This window comes from Cibotium barometz, chromosome 52 (assembly GCF_041138505.1).
Source record: "Cibotium barometz isolate CiBa-2024 chromosome 52, ASM4113850v1, whole genome shotgun sequence".
Taxonomy (NCBI): Eukaryota; Viridiplantae; Streptophyta; class Polypodiopsida; order Cyatheales; family Cibotiaceae; genus Cibotium; species Cibotium barometz.
The window spans coordinates 20,899,538-20,905,986 of NC_141097.1; the positions used below are offsets into that span (position 1 = coordinate 20,899,538).

General features: G+C 37.5%; 1 pseudogene; it reads right to left on the reverse strand.

The window, feature by feature from the left end:
* Positions 1-3,628: 3,628 nt before the first annotated feature.
* Positions 3,629-4,235, reverse strand: LOC147608939 (uncharacterized; annotated as a pseudogene).
* Between the last annotated feature and the right edge of the window lie 2,214 nt (positions 4,236-6,449).

Here is a 6,449-nt window from a genome sequence, read left to right on the forward strand (position 1 = left end):
AACCTACCCAGCCCACACATTCCCACTCGTAACCTACCCACCCCATACATTCCCCATCTTTCTGTATATAGCTGGGATAGTTTGTACACACCCGGACAATCTAAAGGCATATCTCGGAAAGTCCAAGAACCTACATCTAAGCCCACACATACACCCCGCTTTCCAACCTACCTAACCCATTAGCGCCAAAAAGGCTAAAAAAGGCCCTTTCTTAATTTTTTCATTAAGGAACTGAAAAATAATTACAAGTTGCCACGTGCACAAAAATATGACATTCTTGTCTCCTCTATTTTAGAGGTTCGAGCTTATTTTCAAATTCAAAACAACCATCTTTCTCTAATTTAGGCAAAATACAATGAAAACGAGGTGAAGTAGTCAGTTTCAAGGGTGGAATAAATCTCTTTTTGCGTGAGGTCCAAAAAAGCAAGGTGCATTACTATCCCTTTTTGGCAATTTGAATTCCTCTCATATTATAATACCCGCCATTTCTCTCAAACACTATTTTTGCTATTTTTCTTCTGCTCTTCAAGCTGTATATTTCATAACATAAAAGAAGATGGGGTTTGGAAGCCATTGAATTTGAATGTCAATGATTGGGTGACAATGCTTCCATCTTGTAAGTGCTCTCACAGAGTGAAGAGAAATAAACGAGAGAATATTAGAAACCATTGGAAAGGCCACATGACTGCATTCAAGGTGATAGAATAGGGATGGTTTGTAGAAGTTCAACATGTTTACATGGCCAAGGATATGTTCTTGAACCCTGCAGTAGTGCAACGATCTATGCATTTACACTGTAAGTTTTGTGATGCAATCTAATATTTTAATATGTATTGTTATTGTCTAGCAAATAATATAAACATGTAGCTATTTGATTTCTAGACATGTTTTGATCAACATGTGTTGAATGGGCTGCTTGTGGAGAGCTTAAGTGGCACATTTCAAGCCATTCATAAGGAAATTTCACATATTCTATATCCTGAACAACCATCATCTTTTTTCAGCAATAATGGTTTGTTTCTCTACTTTGCACAATATAAAGTTCCATCTAGAGCAGGTTCATATGGAGAGCTTGAAGATCTACCCATTCCTCTTTTGAATTCAGTCAATTGAGAGATCCCAGATACATCAACAATTTTAAGCTTTAAAACCAAAATTTCATACGACATCCAAAAGGCAATGACACCAGGAAGGATCTCAAGGAGAATAAGGCTCTCATGGTTTGTTCCTCTTCATGTGTTTGTTGCTTGAGTCCTCGGTGTTGTAAAGAACAAAGACTGTGGCTAAATAGAAGGTTGGTTGAATACGATTTGGACTCTTTTCTTGGAGACATGTGGAAATCAAGGGAAAGCCAAATTTCATCTAGGTGACACTATAAGGTGCAAGGCAAGTCCCAATTCATTGGCCCTCTTCTACCAAATAGCCTATCAATCCTTGGTTTTAGGGTATGATTATAGGAGGTGGAGGCAAAGTCTTGGCAGCTGGATCCCCCTTGACTCTGAAGAAAATTATCCAGAGTTTGAAATAGAGATCAAGGTTTCCCCTTTTTAAGAACCTAGACAGCTTGTTGTTTAATGCTAACTGGATCTTAAAAGATATTAGAGATTCACTTGAGTTTCTTGATTATACAAACTCTGCCTTATAGGTTCAAGATCAATGATGATACCATTGGAAAGAGGGTTGAAAAATCAACCTCTGGTATCAAATGTATGCCCCCAAATATTGTAGCCTTTGAGCCATTATCAATGAGAAGAAATGAAGAGAATTGATAAATATAGACATGTTTTTTTCTTAACTTTAAGCATGTATGTGTGTGTCTTAAAATTCAAATGTTAGCTTAATTATGTTATTTGATAGAAAATGGTAGAGTGACAAGGCATTATCCCTAAAATATGCTTTTCATTACAAAAATGTTTTCTATTCTCATAACAAGATGTTACATTGGGATAAACTCAAATAAGCTCCATAAAATGGAAATATGTTACATTGGGAAAAACTTAAAAAGGCTCCATAGGGAGCATGTGTAATGGGATTCTCAAATAGACTAGAATCATTGGGCCTCCTTAGTTTGTTGGGCTGTAGCTGTGGAATTTCAGGCCTCTTCAGATGAAGGCTCTAAAACTGGGGCATTTGTAGGCTCTTTAACCTGTGTGTCTGCAGCTTTGGATGTTTGAGCCCCCCCCTCCACCTAATCATCTTCAGTGGCTCCAAAATTCACTTGCCTTTTGGCACTTGGAGCTTCCTTTACCTCTAATATATTATTCTTTTTGCTCTTAGAGGAAGTATTTTTTGAATCAGAGAACGTCGGAGGTACACCTTTGTCCTTTGGAGTGTGCTTAGAGGAGGGCTTCTTGGGTAATTTATGGCTCTGGGAATGACCATACTTTAGGGGAGAATACATGGGCATCCCCTTGTTGCTGCCTTTCTTCTTTAGCTTCTTTGCTTTATGTGTCTTCTCTTTTTGTTGTGGAAGTGGGGAATCTGGTCATAGGGGTTAATTGATTTCTCAAGAATGCAAGAAATGCATTATCACAAAAAACCCATGACTCAAGATAGTCATGTATCTAGAGACTGCAAAAAAAAATTAAATTAAAAACTGAAATTAAAGCCAAAATTAAGAGCACAAAGATACTACAAACTTACAATCAATGTAGTCATTATGTATTTTATTTCAATAAATCTCCAAGCATTGGCAATAACTCTCCATCCACAAGTTGTGGAGTCTGGCTGAATAGGTACCTATCAAACAAACATTTCTTGAATAACAGAATCATAATGAAACAAAGGAAAATACTTGGAAATAATCTCACATGCTGACTTAAATACTTGAAAGGATTCTCACTTTAGAGATCTTCATATTTCTTTTCCAAATATGCAATGATAGCTTTGCAAGAGCTGAAATTTGTAAAAAAAGACATTATTTGACAAAACATGGTAAAATTTTAAAGCAATGGAAAAATTAATATTATGCCTCACAATTTGCTTTGCCCATGACTTTCCCTTAGAGAATTCATAAATATGGCATGTCTTCCAAGAAGCTCAATCCAAATAAGACTCCAGTGACCACACTGCAAAGCAAAATGCATAATAAGAAAAAAAAATCTAAAGCCTACATTAAAATCTTGGTAAAGGAAAATGAGCAAACCTTTCATTATAAGGCAATATAATTATATTACATAATAGCACATCTAGCCTGCTGAAGAAATGCTCTAATTTAATATCAGACTCCTTCAACAAATTGAAACTGACTAGAGGATCTAATATAAATAGGTTATTTGACATTTCCTTTGGAAAACTTGTGATAATGGCTTTGAAACAAAAGATTCATCATAATCAGGAAACCAAGCTTAAAATCTGTAAAAAACATAACCTTGTGAGCAAAAAAATTACATGAGCCCACAAATGAGAATAGAGTCAATGATTTCAAGACTTTTATCTTCAAGCATGATTTTGTCTTCAGGAGTGATGGTGAGATATTCCTCCTCTCCAAATGTGAATACATTGACAATCATCTAGCCATGTACTCTTCCCATTGCTTGGTGATTCAAGGCCCCAAGCCTTGCTATTTCCCCCCTATTTCCTCTTTCAAGATCTCATGTTCTGAAAGAATTGTGCTTTCATGTGTTTCCTACCTCTCGTGCTCTTTCTTAGCCTTTACATCTTCAACTTTTCTTGTCTCATATAAATGAGTGACCTCCTCAACCTTCTCCTTTTGACAAGCCTTGCAGGTGGGATGTTGAGGATATCAAAGGCCTTCTTATTAGAAGTTGGGATAGGCTACAAAAATTGTCAAATCTATACCTGATCTTGCTGACCACACTAAAATGTTTATTCATCAAAGTCACCCTATGGGCATGGGCAGCTGCAATATAGCTATCACTTAAAAAGTCTATGAGGAAATCCTCAAAAGCCTCTTGTAGACAAGCAATAGCACAAAATTGCCATTTGACAAATTGAAACACCTTTGACTTCATTTGCCTATAGAGCCTGTCTAAAACTTGCCTTATTAGCCTCATGAAAGGTGCCCTTGGGATGACAAGATTGGTGGCTTTCTGAGCTTTTCTTATCTCCCTAAGAGATTTGAGCTGGTAGTGAACCCTAGACTTGACTTTCTTCTTCTGAATTGTAGCTTGATTTCTTGCTGCTTTCTTCCCAGATGGCTTACTTGCTACCTTGGAAGCAACGTTGGGGCCTGTGCCAACTCTTTTGGTTGTTTGCTTTGTTCTTGCCCCCATGAGAAATAGATGAGAAAATGAATTTCTAACATAAACCAAACGGCATGAAAAAGTGGCTTCGGAGAAGAAAGAAAGACTTCTACTCTCGCCGGTTGAGGGAGAAAAAACACAACAAATGGGCCACAATGGGGAAGGAGCAAAAAGTAGCACTTGAAACATGAATTGACAACAAAAATGAGAAAAAATTGTAGAATTTTGCTATTAAAGGGAGAGGAGTGACACGTGGGCTCCAACGATTATACATGTGGCAAGCTTCCATTCATTGCATGGATGGGCTCCAACGGTCGTGACACGTGGGAACTTGACGTTTCAACGGCCATGACACATGGCAATGTGTTATATAAAAGAAAAAGTGCTCTTTTTTTTCACATTTTCCAAAAGAAATTCAACTCTTGCTTCAATCAAACGGCACGATTTAAGCCATTCTGCGAGACATCGTAATTCACATCGTTTGGTCAACCCTCCTGCTTCAAAGCACCGTGAGTTTTAGCATCAAGATATCTCCGACCCTATCTTTTCGTGTTGTTTGGCAAGGTCCTTCTCAACACCATGGAGTAGCATCATGAAGGTACTTCATCAACAGGTTTATGTGAGATCTTGGATGAAACATTTGGTGAAAAGCTCCTTGACTTCATGCTCAAGGGGGGATGTGAATTAGGTTTCTTTAGTGTTGCAAGAGAAAATTTTAATACAAAGTTTCATTTAGAAGCTATTCTTGATCACTCTAAGGACTTCCTTTCTGAAGAGGGGGCCGAATTTCAACTTCTGTGTGAGGGTCAAATAATCAAAGCGAATTAAGTTGAGCATGTTCATTTGTCTTTGATTGGTGAAAGCTCAACAGAAAGGGGAAAGGTTACAAGAAAGTTTAAATCATTAAACTTTGCTCAGTATTAGATGCCAAGACAACAGATATGCCCTGAGCATAATAAGGCTTGCATGTTAGTTCACAAGTCTCTTGCATACCCTTTTTTTCATGTACCTTTTGGTTGATATGAAGAAGACTTTGGTAGAGGTTGAGAATACTTCATCTCATGAGAATGCTTTGATTTTGAGTGAATTGGTGAAAGGAGAAATTGAAGAATTGGTTGAACCAGTAGAGGACAAAATTAAAAAGGAGTCGAGTGTAGGTTTGGTTGTGGCTATGTTCAAAGCTGAAACAATAATTGAAGAGTCTTCTATCTTAGAGGAGGATGTTTCAAAGTCATGATTTACCTTGCCAAGCCTCCCCTCATATATCAATGGAAAAAAGTTTATTTTGCTTTCACATATCCAAAAACTTTACAACCTTAGGGAGGACTATTGTTTGTCAATTATAGCAGAGGTTGTGATGTTGCCTCAGGCTTCATAGACATTCACAAAAAGAGTAACGACAGTTGCCAAACAGATGGAAAATTGTATTAAGAATGTATTACAATGAAAAGGATAGACATTAACTTTCAGAAGTTTAAAGACTATTGCGTTCCTTTGTAGCATCATCATTGTCAAGCTTAATCCTTTTTGAAGAAGGATGATCATCTCCATTGCCCTCAAGTTGCTTCCTTGGATCAAACCTTTGCCTTTCATTTCTAAGGAACTCGTGCTTTCCATAATCTGTTAGCATCTTGGGATCCTTGACACCAGCCAATAGTGAATACGTTGCGTATGACAAGTAGTACGAACTTCTCAATGCGTGGGTGGTTGGTTCTTGGCCAAAGATTTGTAGATCTGTTTGCTTCCCCAATAACATTACTCTATCACTATTCCATCTAACTAGATAACCCCCAAGATATCTTAACAAGGTCTTGATTTCAAACAAAGGAAAAGCTGCGTTGTCTTTGGAGAACTTCTTGGGGAAAATAACAACCTATGGATACTTGAACCACTTTATATACTTGGCGAAGTGCAGAGTCCTTTTTCCAAACCCACCAATACATTTGCCTTTAGCAACGATGGATAAAATCATCCTCAAAGAGACAAAAAAATGCAAAAAAAGGACTTCAGAGAGTTTAGTCACCTTGAAAGGATATACAAAAAAATTATGCGCTAGGGATAGGGATGATGCACATTCACCTTCTCATTTTCATCACTACTAGTAAGTAGATTATCGTGCTAGAGATTGATGCTGGTTGCCACTTCTTTTCCCCTAGAGGACTCTCCTTGCTCCAAATTCCTTCCTAGGTTTGAAATGTTGAGTCTCTTTTGAATCTTTTGAAATTCTTCTTCTGTGGGGATACC